At 44.6% G+C, this 19,420-nt stretch overlaps 1 protein-coding gene across 2 annotated transcripts in view; it reads right to left on the bottom strand.

Moving 5' to 3' along the window:
- LOC137521677 (pleckstrin homology domain-containing family A member 7-like) overlaps positions 1-19,420 on the bottom strand; it is a 327,880-nt gene that overhangs the window by 117,526 nt on the left and 190,934 nt on the right. The gene's annotated exons all lie outside the window — the stretch shown is intronic.

A 19,420-nucleotide genomic window follows, 5' to 3' on the forward strand; every position in this document is an offset into this window, starting at 1 on the left:
CACCACCTTTCATGTGTATGCTTCATGTTTGGGAAGTTGTCTGTGGAGCAGGAGGTGTGTGCAGACAGTCATGAGGCAGAGGTACCCACTTGTCCAGCACTATTAACAGGCGTGTGTCATATCTAGAGAGTGTGGTGAAGGGTAAACAAACTAAACCGGCAGCTTGGCTTCACTCAGGTTTTCATGAAGAAGAATGTAGAGTCAAAATCCAGCAGGTCGTGGCCAGCCTCAACAAAAGCCCCAGTTAATGCGCTTCATGGAACTTGTCCAAAGTGGTTGTTCTGGGGGTGTTGCAGATCTTTAAAAAATGAACCAGAGGAGGCAATAAAAAAAATAAATAAATGGATACTTACCTAAGAAGCGGCTTCCTGCCTCGTCCTCCAAACCACTGCCAATGACCCTCTTGAAGACTGCATTCATGCTTCTCTACATGCACAAGAGTGTCCGTGCTGCACCCGTGTGTTTGCGGTTGTGCCTGCACAGTAGCAAGAAGCGGCTTTGGCTACTACGCAGGGGCGGTCATACTTGCGCACACAAACAAACACAGAACATTTATATCGCGCTTTTCTCCTGGTGGACTCAAAGCGCCAGAGCTGCAGCCACTAGGACGCGCTCTATAGGCAGTAGCAGTGTTAGAGAGACTTGCCCAAGGTCTCCTACTGAATAGGTGCTGGCTTACTGAACAGGCAGAGCCGAGATTCGAACCCAGGTCTCCTGTGTCAGAGGCAGATCCCTTAACCATTACACTATCCAGCCACTCCTCTGCTGCCGCTGCTTGGCACCCCATACCCCCACCTCCCCTTAGCCCCCCCTCCCGCAGTGGTGGTCTCTGATGCTATTCTTAAGTCCCTGACTGGGTGTATTGCTAGCAAAGCAGAAGAGGTCAGGGTACAATCACCAGAATTATCCCTTCAAAATAACAAGTCTATTACATGAATGTCATTTTAAAGTGGACCTGAACTCTTGCACAGGAAAGAAGGAAAACAGAGAAATGCATCTTTTGTGTTTTAGAGAGAAGAGCCTGCCTAATTCCCCCTCATCTGTAAGTAATCACAAATACAAATTTGAGCACTTAGCTTTGTCAGCACAGAAATTCGTCCGTTTTGGCAGACACAGCTAATATGTAACCCTTTGTCTGCTTCCATGAAAGCAGGAAGTAGACACTGCAGATTTATTGCAGGAATTCTGCAAGCTGTAACAGATTTTTTTCTTTAAAGGTTATTACACTGTTGCTTATCTTTTCGAGCAGAGAGGAAGTTCTGAGTTCAGGTCAGCTTTAAAGAGACTAACAAAAAAAAAATCCCTGGGGGGGTACTCACCTCAGGAGGGGGAAGCCTCCAGATCCTAATGAGGCTTCCTCCATCCTCCTCTGTCCCACGGGGGTCTCGCTGCAGCCCTCCAAACAGCGGCCCGACAGACCCGACAGCCTGTTCAATATTTACCTTTTATGGCTCCAGCGGGGGCGCTGTTGTGGCTCTTCTGACGGAGATAGGCGAAAATACCCGATCTCCGTCGGGTCCGCTCTACTGCGCAGGTGCCGGAGACTTGCGCCTGTGCAGTAGCGCGGCCCGATGGAGATCGGCTATTTCCGCCTATCTCCGTGGGAAGAGCGGATACTGCGCCTGCGCTGGAGCCACGGAGGTAAATATTTACATCGCCGTCGCTCCGGGAGGATTTTCGCCGCCACCGTGGGACCGGAGAGGATGGGGGAAGCCTCAATAGGATCCGGAGGCCTCCCCCACCCAAGGTGAGTACAACCTAGGGGAGTTTTTTTTGTTACAGATTTTCTTTAAAGGGAACCTAAACTGAGAAGGATATGGATTTTTCCTTTTAAAATAATACCAGTTGCCTAACTCTCCTGCTGATCCTGTGTCTCTAATACTTTCAGCCACAGCCCCTCAACAAGCATGCAGATCAGGTGCTCTGACTGAAGTGTGACTGGATTAACCTCCTTAGCGGTATGGACGACTATATACGTCCATCACCGCCGGAGGTCGCCGCTCAGGCCCTGCTGGGCCGATTTTTGTGAAATAAAAAGCAGCACACGCAGCCGGCACTTTGCCAGCTGCACGTGCTGCCTGATCGCCGCCGCTTTGCGGCGATCCGCCGCGAGCAGCGGCGAAAGAGGGCCCCCCCTCAGCCGCCCGAGCACTGCGCAGCCGGAAGAAAAGTTCCGGCCGTTTCAGTTGGCTGCATGAAACAGTTTTTTTTTTTTTTATTTAAAAAAAAACCCTCCCGCAGCCGCCCTGGCGATCTTAATAGAACGCCAGGGAGGTTAACTGCACGCTTGTGTCAGGTGTGTGATTCAGCTACTACTGCAGCAAAAGAGATCAGCAGGAGAGTCAGGCAACTGGTATTGTTTAAAAGGAAACATCCAAATCCCTCTCAGTTAAGGTTCCCTTAAAGCACTGTACACACGATCATCATTGCAGGACGAAATACATTCCGATGAGATGCTTTTGCTGCCTATGAAGAGGGGAAGGCGTGGAGGAGCAGTAGGCTTCCTGCTGCTGGAGGGAACAAAGAAACTGGCTGAAAACATTCTGCCCTGGCCAAAAGCTACTTGTGCAAGTTACATTGGGAACCGGAGGCAGGAGATGACAGATACATTCAACTGAAGCAATCAGACGATTATTTTTTCGTACAATAGTAGCAGCCTCTTCCTTATCTGCAGTGTAACCTGACAAATACACTGATGCTGCACACAAACACCAGGTAATAGTCTGCCTTTACAAAGCATGATATAACTGGTCTTCAGAGAGAAGTGGACCTGAACTGTTGCACAGAACAGAAGGAAAACAGAGAAATTCACCCTGTATGTATTTTGAGAATTAACCTGTCTAATTCCCCCTCATCTGTGACTAATCACAACTGTAATTTGATCTCTCAGCTGTGCCAGCTGGCTGCCTCGGCAGAACAGCTAATTTGTAAACACAGGATGTTAACCCTCTGTCTACTTCCATGAAAACAGGAAGTAGACACTGCAGATTTACTGCAGGATTTCTATCAGCTGTAACAAACATGTTTTTCTTTAAAGGTTATTATGCTGATGCTTATCTTTAAGAGCAGAGAAGAAGTTCCGATGGCAGATCCGCTTTAATGCATGTTACTATTCTGGGCACCTTCTACCAATATTGGCTATCACTTGAAAGGACAACTGTAGCGAGAGGTATATAGTGGCTGTCATATTAATTTCCCCTTAAGCAATACCAGTTGCCTGGCAGCCCTGCTGATCTGTTTGGATGCAGTAGTGTCTGAATAACGCCAGAAACTAGCAGGCAGCTAATCTTGTCAGTTCTGACATTAATGTCGGAAACACCTGATCTGCATATGCTTGTTCAGGGTCTATGGCTAAAAGTAAATAATAATAATAATAATAATAATAAATAAATAAATAAAAAGTATTACAGGCAGAGTATCAGCAGGACAGCCAGGTAACTGGTATTGCAAGAAAGGAAAAAACAACAACATGGCAGCCTCCCTTCAGTTGTCCTTTAAACCTTAGCCTTAAAGTGGTATTTTGGAAAGAGTGTCTGCACTCACTCCCTACATCAAGGAGTCTAATGCTACGTACACACATGCGACAACGATCGTTCGTTGAGAACGACGAACGAACTTTTAATTGATGAAAAAACGACCTATGTAAAGATAGTTTTAAAAGGTGTGTAACGATCTGATCGTTAGAGCGAACGTTACATCACGTAAAGCATCTATTGCGCCTGCACATAAAAATGAGAAGTTTCACAGAGAAATAGTGAAATGCGCATGTCAAGCCTAGTACGAACGACCGTTTCCAACGATGTACTACTTTTGCAAACGATCGTCGTTGGTTAAAATCCGCCGAGACAGAACTTTCTTTTGTAGCGATTTGGCTCGTTCGTCGTTTGCCTTAATAGTCGGTGGTTCGTTTTTTGTAACGATCGTCGTTGGTAAAGATCGGGGAACGATCGTTACAAACGACTATAGTCGCATGTGTGTACGCACCTTAAAAATCTGGAAAGCGACCACCAGGGTCGGACACCCCAACCAGAGCGGAAGTGAGAACCTTCTGTAGGCATTGAAAGTGGTTGCCATATACTCCCAACCCAAAGAAAGTGAGTATAGCACCAAATCCCTGTGCCACGAAAGTGTCATTTACAGTTTGAAGTATTAGCTCCTGGCATCTCCCTTTGTCTGTTCTGGTATTCTGGGAGCCCCGGAACAACCCACCAAGCCTCAACTGTCATTCCATGCCACCATAAACCAACAGGTCTGGAGAAACATCTGTACAAGGAACGATCATGTGGGTCATAACCCCTGAATTGGTTAAAACCCTCAAAAAAAAAAAAAAAAACACACCACACATGACAATGACATGCTGCTGACAATCACCTGCATCCACACTCACATGCACTACCCTGGATTCATGTGCACTGTCACTAAAAAGTAGTCTCATACATGAGCTGGTAGTGACCAGTCCTGATAGTTTGGTTCCCAATAGAATGACAGCTACAAGAGCCAAAAGCAGCAGCTGTTCTGTTAAACATTAAGTCATGTACAGTAAAACATTTTTTTGGATGAAGGCATAATTTGGACCCACCCTCTTCAACATTAAACAGCCTCATTAGTGCTTTAACTTTATGTGTGGCTTCACTAGCCAATAGGGAGTCTGTGGATGTCACTTTACTTTTACCTCCATCAGAGATGGATTAAGATCTAATGGTGCCCTAGGCAAGGTAGTTGATTTGGGGCGCCTTTGTGGTTTTTTTTGGCAAGATGAAGTGGAGAGAGGTCAAAGAAGGTGGCACATGGGTCCCTTGTCACCCACTAGGCCCCAAGCACCTGCCTAGGTTGCCTGGTGGATAATCCTGCTCTGACCCCCATTTCCAACAGTCTCCATCATTTTCAAAAACTACATTTTAAGCTTAATGTGTCCCTCAAGGTAATCTCAGACTATGCATTCTCTGCCTAATTGTCTTACTTTGTTTTATGGCTGGATTGTTTTAGCATACTACGATGGAATGGCATTGGAGATTTCTTAAACCGGACCTACAGTATAAGTAGATTATAAGAGCTGCCATTGCCAACATCACCATGTAAAAATCCCAAAACAAGAAATGTATGGCCTTGCCATCATGCTGATCTCTTGGATTGGTAACAAGCATGCATCCAATGTAGGCACACATCAGCAAGTCAGCCACTCTGACCTGCCTGCAATGGCAACAGGACTGTGGAGTCGGACTTGGAGCTGGAGGTTTCATAAACTGAGGAGTCGGATGACTTTTGAACCGACTCCACAGAATGGCAGCCTTCATAATCTCTCAGTAATTATCCACTTTAACCTCAAATTATCCTAAACAGCAACCAATTCCACCCTGTGCTTTCCAAACTGATCATGTGACCAATCATCATCGGACAGCTGTCACACCTGCTGCTGACTGTCACCGCCAGCTCCAGGCGGTGTTGTTTCAGCTATTCCATATAACCAAGGGACAATAAGGTCTCAGTGACAGATTTACAGCACCCCAGAGGCTGCAAAAGAAGACACACCCATAGAATAGGCTGTAGCAAGGGCTCTCACTATTCCAACTTGAAACAAAACAAATGGTGAGAGAAGGACAGCACTAATTACCAACTAAACAAGAAACCACTTATGCAAGTAGAACTAACAAGCAGTCAAGGACTTTTAACGCTTAGCATGACCTGTCAGTGGTATCCAAGGCCTAATAGGCTTGCAATGTATGCAACAACTAGTCCAGTCAAACCAGAGTATCCGGAATACCATTGGCATGAAATTTGCCAGTAGAATTGGAAAATACCGACTTATTTGTCTTCCTGTTGAGGGCTTGTTCAGTGGGGGATATCTAAACCATCTAATAGCAAGTTAAAATTTTTCTAAAAAAAAAAAAAAAAAAAGTGCTACAAAAACAAAACAAAACAAAAAAACCACACCCCTTTCACTGCTACATAATTGGATTGGGATTTAGTCACGCGAGTGTAATGTACTTGTGTATCCAAATCCTTGAGGACCAATCCCACAATGCGATTTTTCTGACAATTTTTCTGACAACCGTAGTCTCTACATTTTACAGTATGTCCGACTGATTAATGTAACCATTTTCTGCCCAAACTGGGTCGCACAGTCACATGGGCATGCGCTTGGCAACCCAATTTTCTTCCGATACAATTATAATAATCAAATCGGATGGCCGATCTGCCACCAGATGTATGGCCACCTTATTAGAGGGCATTTATCTTTTAGCTATGGTGGATCACTGAAACACTTATTAAGTATTTAAATAGCATCATTGTAAAGCATATATGGTTAAGGGGTTCACAAACAATCCCTACCATATGTCGATGTATGTATAGGTATCGTAGTCTAGAGTCAATTAATTTATCTGTATATTTTCGGGGATGTGGGAGTGCCCAGGGAAAGCCACACAGACACAGGAAGAACATACAAAAGTCTGTGCTGGTATTTGGACCTAGGAGTCCTGTGACTGTACTAAATTCTTGAGGCAATCATTATATGGGCATATAGATGCTTTGTCTACGGGTACCTTCAGGAGGGGTATAAAAAAAAAAAAAAAAAAAAATCCAACTGACGAATTTTTCCCAGTGATCCAAACCTTTGTCTGGGAGTAGCATAAGGCGCATGGCCACATTTCACAGTCCATCCTTTGATATGTATCTCATATTACAGAAGAGAGACATCAGGCAAAACCCAAAGATGCTTCTTCTCAAATAAATGCCTCCTTGACAGATGCTACAACCAACACCCCAGTATACGGTAACAGAGGAATTCCATACATAAGAATAGTTGTTGCAAGAATGAGCTTCATCTGAACACCATGGCAGACCTACAAAGTCAAAAGACGCTATAGCACACTAAAACTACGTTCCTTGAACTTCCTATTTATGTTAAGAATACTAAATAAACAAACTCTAAATACATAGATATCTCAAAGCGCAACCTATAAGAAATAACTTCAAGCCTATTCAAGTCTTTATAATAAAAGGTTTTCAAAAACTATTACAATTTGCAGCCAACTAAGATTTCATGAAAGGCACCAGAAATATCATATTTAACTTCACAACCACTGAAACAACCTGCTGAGCAATGGATTCTGTGGAGTCAGCACAAAAATCGTCCGACTCCGACGCCTCAGTTCATGAAACCACTGACACCGGACTCTGGGAACCCAAAATTGCTGTGACTCCTTAGTCTTCTACTTACTAGGGCATTGGAGTTGGTACAAAATTCTTCCGACTCCTCAGTTTATGGAACCACTAAGTCAGACTGACTCCAGGTACCCAAAAATTGTTCCAACTCCACAGCCCTGGATCCCACACATCCTTGAAAGGTGTTCTACAGCAGTTTTCCGCAACACTGTCCTCAAGGCCCACCAACAGTGCATATTTTGTGTAAATCCAGAGGTAGTTACGCAGCTCTGCTGAGACACTAATTACCTCACCTGTGTATGTTTGTGGTTTTCTGCAAAATGTGTACTGTTGATGGGCCTTGAGGACAGGGTTGGGGAACTCTGTTCTACAGTATCTAGCACTAAGATGTAAGCGGCAGATCCTTTAACTCCTGTAGGTTTTCTGATGGATCCAGAGGTTTATCTTTTTCTAGGACATTTCACAGATGCTAGATCAGACGGAGATCGTTAGAGATTGGAAGCAAAGGGAAATGGTATTCATGAGGCCAAGGTTTCAGTCTTCCTTGCTTCATGGACCTGTTGTAATGTTCTAATGCACATTCGGCAACTGGCAAGGGTCAGCTTGGGCATTCTTATTGGTCGGTGGCTACTTCGTATCTTACAACGCATCTCAAAGCCAGTATTCATTTTTAGGCAATGCGATCAAACTATTTGAGTTAACCTTCACTCCCCCACATGTATCAGTGAGCCTTAGGTACTCTGTTTCTGATTCACCGGTTGTCATTACTTGGTAAACTTGGCAGGCTGAAAGTTAGCAATAAAGCCATATGCAATGGCTGCCTTTCTGAAAAGGTCAATGATAGAATCTCTTTCATAATGTGAAAGAAAGGAAGAGGAAAGCAAGGCACTGCTCCCTTAAAAGCCCGTTATTGCTGTATGGATACATACAAAAACAGCCAAGGGGTGAAAAAGGTGCCTGACAGCTGTTTTGCATACTAGTCACTTCTTCAGAGGCCGTAAACACTATTTGGTAGATCAAACACTACCAAAGACTGTTACCTCTGAAGAAGCGAATAGTTAGCGAAACAGCTGTCAGGCACCTTTTTCACCCCATCGCTGTTTTGGCATGTATCCATACCGCAATAAAGGACTTTTAAGGGAGCAGTGCCTTGCTTTTGTCTTCTTTTTTGCTGATTGACCTACAGAAGAGAACACACCTTGTGTCCTTGGCTCGTACTGAAATCTCTATCCCTTTCTGCCGGTTTCTTTGCTACTCCTTTCCAGTTAATGTGGTTTTCTGAACACAAACCATTGGCTCCAAAAATATAGAGTAGCCAATCACAAGCCATAAACTGACACAATGCACCAGTTCACAGCAGGGGATACACTGCCAAGGTTCATTAGACTCTTGAGCAATGGATGAATCTGTGGCTTGCGTCTTTGCCATGGTGGTCGGCGCCCTGTGCCAATTCAGTAATTGCCTTGGCTGGAAACATCCTAGTTAGTTGTAAATCAGCAACAACAAAAACAAAGCCACAGTGTAGATCACTCAATTGCCTGTACACTGCCCCTGATATGATCAGTGGCAGATCTAATTGTCTCAACACAAGCTTATCACCTAATTACAAGAAACCTCTCAGCTTCATTCTAGAGCAAACCCAAGCATAATCTGCCACAAACACTGGGATTAAGCAGTAATGATGGCATTAGCAGACTGTTCTCTCTGGTCAGATAGATACACACAGTACAGACCTGTGGACTGGTTAGGATCTAGTTCAGCAAGAGGACTGATAAAGCACTATTTATACAGAGCTAGATGAGCAGAAACTGACCTTTGTAAAAGTCATCTGCACTGACTCACCAGCCAGCAGATAAGAACCTCTCTGTTCTTCAATGAACCTCCACAATAGCAGCTGAGTCACCATGTCTGTCTGTGCATGGCTTGCTCCCTTCATTCATGTATGTCTCTATACACAGCTCCTTCCTCGTAGAAAGAATACAGATGATGCCCGGGAGTGTTAGTTTGTGCTTACTAGGCATGCCCAGAGTTATGGACTAATATTTGTATGCGTTTTCAAGTTTGTGACTGAGAATAGACATACTGTACAACAAACTTCCTGTGTAGTAACTGCCCTGGAGGACCCTATAGCTGACTCAATAAGGCCTGGAAATACAGAGTTTTGCAAGGATTTAAGAGGACCTGTCAGGATGAAGGCCCATTCCTCCACACGAGGGTGTCCCTGCTCAGGTCTGAAGTGGTTTCCCCAGTATGCCACAAAAGAACCTTATCCCATGCACAAAGGAATGCAGGGGCTGTCAAAGAAGACCACACGGGGGCCACCTAACAGAGGACAGTGGGGTTGCTCAGATGTAGGCTAAAGCTCTGTACACACAATAGGTTTGTCTCATCCAAATGTTAATTCTTGATTGAGGTTACTGTCTATTGTTTCCCTTCCAGAGTGCCTGTTAAGTCCTTTCCTTGTTCCTCAAGTCACATGTTAAAAATATTGAAGGACACCAAAAGTGAGTGGGATATGGAGGTTGTCATATTTATTGCCTTTTAAAACAATACCAGATGCCTGGCAGTCCTGCTAATCATTTGCCTCTAATACTTCTAGCCACAGACCCTTAACAAGCATGCAGGTCAGATGTTTCTGACCGAAGTCTGACTTAATCTAGTTGGACTTCAGTTGCAAGCTTGTTTCAGGTAGACGATTCAGACACTACTGCAGCCAAAGGAATCAGCAGGACTGCCGGGCAACTAGTATGGTTTCAAGTGGACCTCAATTTTAGCACAGGACAGAAGAAAAAAAAAAAAAAAAGGAACACAATGCACCCAGTATGTATTTATACAGTTTAGCCTGCCTAATCCCCCTCATGTGTGCCTATCACCACTGTAATTTGATCTCTTAGCTTTGTCTGCTCAGAAATCTCCTCTATCCTGGTAGAGCAGCTAATTTGTAAACAGGATGTTAACAATATATCTGCTTCCATGAAAGCAGGAAGTAGACACTGCAGATTTATTGCAGGATTTTATCAGCTGTAACAAAAAAAACTTTTTTTAACGGTTATTATGCTGTTGCGTATCTTTTACAGCAGAGAGGAAGTTTGGAGTTCAGGCCCGCTTTAAAAGAAATAAATATGGCAGCCTCCATATCCCTCAGTTCAGGTGTCCTTATTTTAAAAAAGGTAAATGTATGCACTACTTACAAGCCTATCAGAAGGTAGATAGATCTAAGCTTAGAGTTGATCTTTTAAAGTGACTAGTTACATTTGCTTGGATCCCAGCCATTAGGGATTATTGAATGGACATGAGACACCTGTTGCAATGATTCTGATAGCTACATATCTATGGTAATGTAGCCCAAGTTTGAAGAAATCGCCCACATGCACAAACCACAATAACACAATCACTTAGTAATGCAGAGGTCAGTGTGCAACTGTGGCTGACTGTAATTATTCATTGTGGTACTAAACCATATTGCAGATGCACATTCCATACAACTCCCTGCAGAAGTATTGCTTTTAGTCAGGGTTGGGTATGCAGATTGCGGCTCTGCCTTCAGATGGAAATAAAGCCTATACAAATGCTCCTGTACAGGAATGCGAAGGATTCAGCACTGCCTCAAATGCAAAACAAGACTGACCCAGCAGCAAAATCTCCATCACAGAAAGTGAAGAAAGGCTGTAATGATGTACCAGAAGCCCCCTGCTGAGGCTTTGTCCCTTATCTTCCTCCCAGACAATGAAGCTCACTAAATGAAACCCCAAAGACCATTTCCTGTAAAGTCACCCAGGCCTGGAGCTCAGAGGCAGAATACATGGCTTTGGGGCCTTTGTGTGCAGTTTGCTACATTGTTTGGGTTTTTCTTACAAATGCAGGTTATGTAAAAGCCGGCTTTTCTAATGCCTGGTACACACCATGCAATTTTCCCTCAGACGAGTCATTCGATTACTTCCGTCAGGTCTCTTCTGATTTCAAATCGTTTTTTGGATCTATTTTGTATAAAAGTGATTAAAAAAACCTCATCCACGTCACTGGGCACGTACTGCACCAACTGCTGCGCAGGCGCAGTAGGGAGCCAATGGCATGGGTTATGCATGCTGCCACGCAGTAGTGCCGACCATTACAGGCGGCCAGCGGGATACAGAGGAAGAACTAAGCTGTGGCGAGGGACCCAAACGACTTCAAGGGGCCGGAAGAAGCCCCAGGTAAGAATAAATAGATAGTGCTGTTCGCCTCAGGAGTCCTTTGAGGGCTCTGCCTCTGACACAGAAGACCATGGTTCGAATATTGGCTATTCCTGTTTAGAAAGCCAGTGCATATTCAGTAGGAGACCTTGGCCTAGACTCCCTTACGCTGCTACTGCCTATAGAGCGCACCGTAGTGGCTGCAGCTCTGGCACTCTGAATCCACAAGGAGAAAAGCACAATATAAATGTTCTGTGTCTTGTCTACAGTACTGAGCAGAACAAAGCAGACTGTGGCAGTGGTACCGTCCATGCTCGATCATTCCTACTGGAATCTACTGAAATAGTGGACCTGTTGCACTACACTGCAGCAAAGTGTAGTGCATCAGCCCAATGAGTGGTGCAGAAGTGGTAAATCAGGTAAACTACCCATACGACTGAGAATTAGAGAGTGTGTACAGACTGACTGTTGGTTATAGCCAATCAGCATGATCCGCTCTATGGAGAAAGGAGTGTGTCACACAAGTCTGAGGCATCCAGCAGGACTGGCAAGTTTGAGCACCATCTGCTCACTTCATCGCTAGTCAAGCAACGTCAAGGTGGATGGATCACCAAGCGACATCGCAGGACAGCTGTACAGATACTAGATTCTCCACCACAGGAGGGAACGATCGCCTTGGACAAATTTCCTCTAATGTGTGTATGGAGCTTAGGTTTCTGAAGGACAGTTAATGGACAACTACCTGTATTGTGAAAATTCTGACAGTATGCTGCCTTTATAGTCAGTCAGTTATAGATTACCTGCAGAACAAAAATACTTAAGACACCATAGGTTTGATTCACTAAACCGTGCTATGACAAATCGCATGCCTTATCAAAGTAGCATAGCGAGCAGTATGAACTTATTCCTGCTAATTGACAATAGCACTTGTCCTGCCCTGAGCCCCTGTGCGTTTGTGGCGCTTGCTATACTACTCTGATAAGGCATTAGTGATGGGAATTCCGGCTCTTCTCAGAGAATCGGCTCTTCTGAAACGGCTCCCATTAAAGAGCCGGCTCTTACGGCTCTGAATCGGCTATTCATTAACTATCACTAGACACCACTCAGAATCGGAGTAAAAGCCCCGCCCCGTCTCCATGACAACTCCAGACTGCTTCTCTGACTGGGGCAATCCCTCCTGCTACTGCTCCGCCCCGTACACTCCTACAAGCTGCAACAGGAGGACTACATCTCCCAGCATGCCTCAGTGCCCTTTATTACACAGCAAATCATAGCTGTGTGGGACAGCTGAGGCATCGGCTCTTTCAAAACTGAGAACCGGCTCTTGCCGTTTGCAGCAAAGAGCCGGCTCGTTCGCGAACAACCCATCACTATAAGGCATGCGATTTGTCATAGCACAGTTTGGTGAATCAACCCCCATGTCCAAAAATATTTACAATTCTAATTTTCCAGTATCTGGCAGCTTTTCACTTCTGACTGACATTGCCACACACACACACACACAACCTTGGTCTCTTCCACTGGACAAGAATTCTAACTACCTCTGTAACTGACAAGTTAGCACCTCTTTAGAGAAATAATGGCGGTTAGAAGTCAAACCCAAGTTGAGAGGCAGATCTTTTTCCCAGTCCGCAAACCTCCTGACAGACGAAGAGTTGTCAGATATTTTAAAGTGGCACTTCTGAGCATTTGTTGCCAAGGTTTAAAAGGAACCTGAGGTGTGAAACCTATGGAAGCTACCATATTTTATTTCCATACCAGTTGCCTGGCAGTCCTGATCTTTCTAGTCAGTAGGATCTAAATCCCACACCTGAAACAAGCATACAGCTAATCTTGTCAGATTTGTCACAGACATCTGATCAGTGTCTATGGCTTAAAGGGAACCTAAACTGAGAAGTATATGGATTTTTCCTTTTAAAAATTATACCAGTTGCTTGACTCTCCTGCTGATCCTGTGATACTTTCAGCCACAGCACCTCAACAAGCATGCAGATCAGGTGCTCTGACTGAAGTCAGACTGGATTAGCTGCATGCTTGTTTCAGGTGTGTGATGTAGTCACTACAGCAGCCAAGGAGATCAGCAGTACTGCCAAGCAACTGGTATTGTTTAAGTAAACATCCATACCCCTCTGTTTAGGTTCCTTTTAAAGAGACACTGAAGCGAAAAAAACATTAAGATATAATGAATTGTATGTGTAGTACGGGTAACTACTAGAACATTAGTAGCAAAGAAAATATTCTCATATTTTTATTTTCGATTGTATAGTGTTTTTTATAACATTGCGTCATTCTCTAATATATTTGCAGTTTACATACTACTCGGCATTCTAAATGATTTTACATACCAGTCTAGTGAACTTTTGACCTGTCCTCTGCAGGAAAAAAACCAATACAGTGACTGACAGTTGAGATAATAAGCTTCAGAAGACAGAGCTCTCTGCGACTTTGAAAGTCGTGGAGCTCAATGGCTCTTTTGCATAGATAACTGGAGTTTCTTAACTCTTCCTGTACTGTAACAATTTTAGACTCATGGCTCTGCTCCCAATGTTTTATTTCTTAGCTGTACTACACATACAATTCATCATATATTTTTTTCATTTCAGTGTCTCTTGTATTAGGGACAGAGGATCAGCAGGACAGCCTTGCAAAGTGCATTATTTAAAAAGGAAATAAACATGTCAGTCTCCATATCCTTCTCACTTAGGCCTAGTGCACACCAGAGCGGTTCGGCTGCGGTTTGCGATCCGCTTGCGGCTGCGGATCCGCTTGGGTAATGTATTTCAATGGGCTGGTGCACACCAGAGCGGGAGGCGTTTTGCAGAAACGCATACTCCCGGGGTGAGGCATTTTTTGGATTGCGGATGCGTTTCTGCCTCAATGTTAAGTATAGGAAAAACGCAAACCGCTCTGAAAAACGCCTGTTCAGAGAGGTTTTGCCGACGTTTTTGTTACAGAAGCTGTTCAGTAACAGCTTTACTGTAACAATATATGAAATTCACTACACCAAAACCGCAAAACGCTAGCTGAAACGCTACAGAAAAAGAAGAAAAAGCGTTTCAAAATCTGCTAGCATTTTGCGGATCTGCTAGCGGTTTTTGGTGTGCACCAGGCCCTAGTGTTTCCTTTAATAAGGATTCCATGCAGTTTCTACCACAACAGCAGAATGTAAAATTTGTCCCTGTAGTCACTGCATTCAGGAGGTAAAACCGTTACATTTCCTTCTAGTAGTGTCCGAACCTGCAGAACCTCCTTTGGCAAGTATGATTCATGACCGTTTCATACACATTCAGTGACTTGAGTAATAAATATCACATATATTGAACAAGAAATACACTGATAGCCGGAGGCAAGTGGCAATAGAAAAACAAAAATGTTTACAAATACTCAAAGTATGTTACTGTTTACCGGAAGCCTGACTGACCATTACGGCTATACAGTAACTTCTACACCAAAGGGTTGAGAATGTACTGTCATTTCTATGTAATACTTCTAATCTGCAGCTGGAAATGATTTAGCATTGTTTTTATGACCTCCTCCAAGTACAGCGAATAATAACAGAGAGCGCATTATGATTCAGCCTGTGTCATCATTAAATCACAGTAGGTGTGTTAACAGACATGTCCCAAAGGCAAACAAAGAGGAGCGTTTTGGAAAAAAGACTCACATTGTAGTCTCTGTGTAAAAAGTACAAACAACCATTCAACTGGAAATTTGGGGGGGGGGGGGGGGGGGTGCTGCACACTTCAGATTTTCCATATCAAACCAGACAGAAATCTGAGAAGAGTCCAGGTGGCCCTGACAACCCCCTCCATCCACCAGCTTGGATCATCTTGTTATAGGTCTCTTTTTCCAAGTGGAGATTGCCATAGTGTAGCGCTGATTACGCATAGCCCACCCCTCTCCATAGAGCAGACCACCACTTATATGGACCCCAAAATGGTCAGAAACTCAGAATTTTTAAGCATCTCACTGATCATTTGTAGCCAGGACAGGTCAACAACGATGTTGTAGTTAGGTCAGAGGAAACATTCATAGTAGATTACCAAATGAACCTTGCAATGGCCAACAATCAGCAGGACAAAAGAGCGTGTGTGCGTACAGGCTGCTTGGCTGTAATTACACTGTATAGCAGCGATTGGTACTTTGGGCCCAATTCACATAGCTCCACTAATATTGCTGTGCTCAGGCAGCATACAGCATTTTAACTGGTACTTACACCAGCAGAGTACCACGCATTGAATCAGAACAATCAGTGGTACATTGGCAATGTGTGCTACTCTGCTTGCAAAATACACATAGCAATTCCCGGTCTCTGGCTCTGTTCCCACTTGCGCCGTTTCATGTACAGTCAGCGGGAGCGGACAGTGTAGTGTCCACACTGATGGTCCGGCTGGAGCCTGGAGCAGAGGTGTTACCCCCATAGGCTATATGGTGAACACACCTGCCTGGACAGAAGAAGTGCGGTCCACTATGGGCTAGTTCACTAAACTAAAATCTCGCGATTTGCGCTTGTAATTCCCATTCAATAGAACCACAGAGCCATTGCCCCCGAAACACTGCATGCAGAGCGTTTGCGATTAATCAAAATCGCAACTGCTGCAGTGTGAATGTATCCATAGGGATACATTGTAGCAACGCTTTGCTGATCGCCGGCGATCAGCAAAGCACCAAATAATCATCGAAGTGTGAACCAACCCTTACTGCAAGGGATCTCGCGGATCTGTTCACTATCAGTGTTGCAATGAGCGGAGAATGGACAAAAAAAAAATAATGTCCATTACTTGCTCAATTGGGAACAGCCTTACCCATGTACATGGCTTGTGCATACTGTTAAGACAAGAACAAGTACAGTTAAAAATGCCGTACACAGCAATATTACCAGAGCTACGTGAATCAGGCCAAACCTTTCTCAAAACAATCATTTTGGGGCAACAAATATTGAGCATGTTTACGAGGTACAGTATTATTTTATTGACTGCAGGCTTATTGATCAGCAGCTAAAGCTGGGTACACTACATAGGACTAATGTCGCCTGGCAAAGGATCCGGACTCGATCGCTTGTGTGACAGTATGGGCAGAGTTCTTTACAGACACTTCGCTAGCATGCAGGCGGTATATGGAGATGGGAGCAGGGCTGGCAGAGGGAGGGAAGATAGAAAGAACAATGCACTCAAATTGATCCCCTATGGCGGATCGACCACCGACAAATCACGTGAGGTCGGGTGCAGCTGTACACACACGCTAGATCCTCAACTGGGATGGCCTCCACCAGGCAGCCTCTGCTATGAACCATCATACGGGTGTATGCAGCTCCGGTGTAAAAGTAGCTCCCGCGGGAGAACGGAAGCTCGGGCAGGACGGCTGCTGGGGGCTTCTGTAAGCCCCAGGTAAGTGAAACTGTTTGCTTTCAGGGCTCGTCTCCACTAGTGCGGAGTGCGTCTCGCAGACGCACGCCGGCACTGAGCGGGTGGGCGGGATCGCAGGCGGATCCCATGAGCCGAGCCATGCACGGCTATGGGATTCGCAGCCTCCGCCGCGAATTCTGCGGGGTGTTCCGGCTGAATCGGCCGCGGCGCCGTTATCCCCTATGGTAGAGTTTCCCCGTGAGATTCATGTGCGGGGAAACTGCGGAATTGCGGTGGAAACCACGATAGTGGAAACGGGCCCTTAACAAATTTACTGTTCTGCTTTAAAGTGAACCGAAACTGAGCCAGAGCCCCTCAACAAGCATGCGGATCGGGTGCTCTGACTGAAGTCAGACTGGATTAGCTGCATGCTTGTTAGAGATCAGCAGGACTGCCAGGCAACTGGTATTGTTTAAAAGGAAACATCCACATCCCTCTCAGTTAAGGTTCCTTTTAGTCTTTTGATTTTCTCACCACAGATTCACTCTCCTACTACACGACTTCCAGAACAACATTAACAATTGGCTCCCACAAAAAAAAAAAACCTGTAGTTTACATAGCAATGGATGAAGATGAAGGAGGTAATACAATATATCAGAAAATAATACATCTGACATTTATCCAGCAAAGTTAGCAAACACGGCTTCACCACAGGCTCCAGACAGGTGTGTGGAAGGAACAAAGCGCTTCCTATGCTGCCCTCCACACCAGCTCCACTCCTCAGCCTGACACTCAACAATGCACAGAGCCACTTAACTCTTCTGTTGCTACAGTACAAAAAGCAGCATGATAAACAGCAGATTCTGAGTCTACACAGCCAGTGATTGAATGACAAGGCTTCATCTCCTCCTCTTCAGGGTGCTGTGTGGTCTGTTTACAAAGGTCTGTGTGTAGAATGTAAAGGGGAAGGGCTGTGCCTGGTGCCATGTGTCTCTGATGTGCGCCCTGCTGTCTGATGCATCTCATAGGGGATTGTCACTTGTACATGTGAAGTCCTGTGATCCTGGCAAGTGAAACCAGACATGCTCTGCCTAATCCCTTGTCATGCCAGAGAGATTGGGAAATGCCAGGACACAGAAACCAGCAGGCTTATCCTGAGGAATCTCATCTTATTCAAATGACTCAAAGATGTTGGTTTTGAATACAATAGGCTGATTTGTGAAACCAGGAAGGAAAGTGGTGATATTACCAGATATGAAGATACTGGAACCTAGACTACCTAGATAACCTGCCACTAGATTGTCTATAGATCACACACACTTGAGGGTTAGAGGAAGATAATAATGCTTTATGATTACTCCACCCGTAGACTATGACAATTGCCCCAAACTACAGTAATAAATTCTGCTCATCCCCAGCTGTGGGTTTTAACAACTAGTTTCCATGGTTTGGCTTCCTAAAACTGGTTTGTAAACACACTGCCGGTAGCTATGGGCAACTGCCTAGTTTCCCAATGATCGGATTTGCTGTGACCTCACAGGACACAAGTTGAATGGCTGAGTTAAGTCTAACTAGTGTGTGAGGCCCACTGGGAGCATTTCTTGCAACACTTGCTGATTGGGACCCCAGTGGATCCCTATGGGGTGATCCCAGATGCAGTATTTGCAATTGCTGCAATATCCAGTATTGAGCAGGGCTGTCGAGTCGGGACAAAAATCTTTCGACTCCAACGTTAATGAAAATAATGAAACCACGACTCCAACTCCAGGTACCCAAAATGGCTCCGACTCCTTAGCCTAATACTTAACAGGGCTGTGGGTTTTGTACAAAAATCATCCGACTCCTCAGTTTATGAAATTAACAACTCCGAGTGCCCAAAATTGCCCCGACTCCGACTCCACAGCCCTGGTATTGAGTGTGAGTTTTGAAGACCTTGGCTAGCTTTAAACTGAAATGGAAAAGTTGTAAACCCCCTTCCCCCCAATATATGTTCATGGAGGGTCTGTAATAGAAGGGTGGAATTTCCCAGTTGCAGAAACTGAACCTTTGGCAGAAGGTCACACTTGACAATTGAAATTGCAGGATTTTTGCTGCAGTGCAAAAATTGCAAGCGAAAACAGAAGTCACGCTATCCATTTTTTAGTAAAAAAATAAAAAAAAAAATTACAATCTGCACTACTTTTCCACAGAACGTATGCTATTCCACATTGCAATTCACTGGATACTGTAAAATAAAATAAAAAAATTGCACATATCGTGCAGCAAAAACCCTTGGAAGGAATCGTCTCCGGTTACCACAGACACAAGTAAGATCATCATACATGCAACTCTTTAAATCTTTTGCATAAATTAGAAAAATATTGGTATCACAACAATACATAAATATAGACCAGCGTCCCATGAACTTTGCAAATCTGGAGCTATCTGACTCATAACAACCAGATTTCCTACTCCACTCCTAGTCCTGGTCACAAACTACATCTTGGAATTGGTGTGCTTTGCCATATGGAGCAGTAACACTGAACCAAATATTGCCTATTCTGAAGCAGGGAGGGCTTGCTGGTCCAAATGTACACAAATAGAAAACCTGTAAATACCTTGCAGCCCAGCCCAGATCTGCCGTGCAGCCCAGTATACCGGTGTTCCATGTTGGAACACCGGCCAGCCTCAGCAGAAGGCACTAGCTTTGTAATAACTTTTCCGGAAAGTTTGGAGCGCAGAGTTAAAGCCCCGGCGCCC

Source organism: Hyperolius riggenbachi, chromosome 6 (assembly GCF_040937935.1).
Source record: "Hyperolius riggenbachi isolate aHypRig1 chromosome 6, aHypRig1.pri, whole genome shotgun sequence".
NCBI lineage: Eukaryota > Metazoa > Chordata > Amphibia > Anura > Hyperoliidae > Hyperolius > Hyperolius riggenbachi.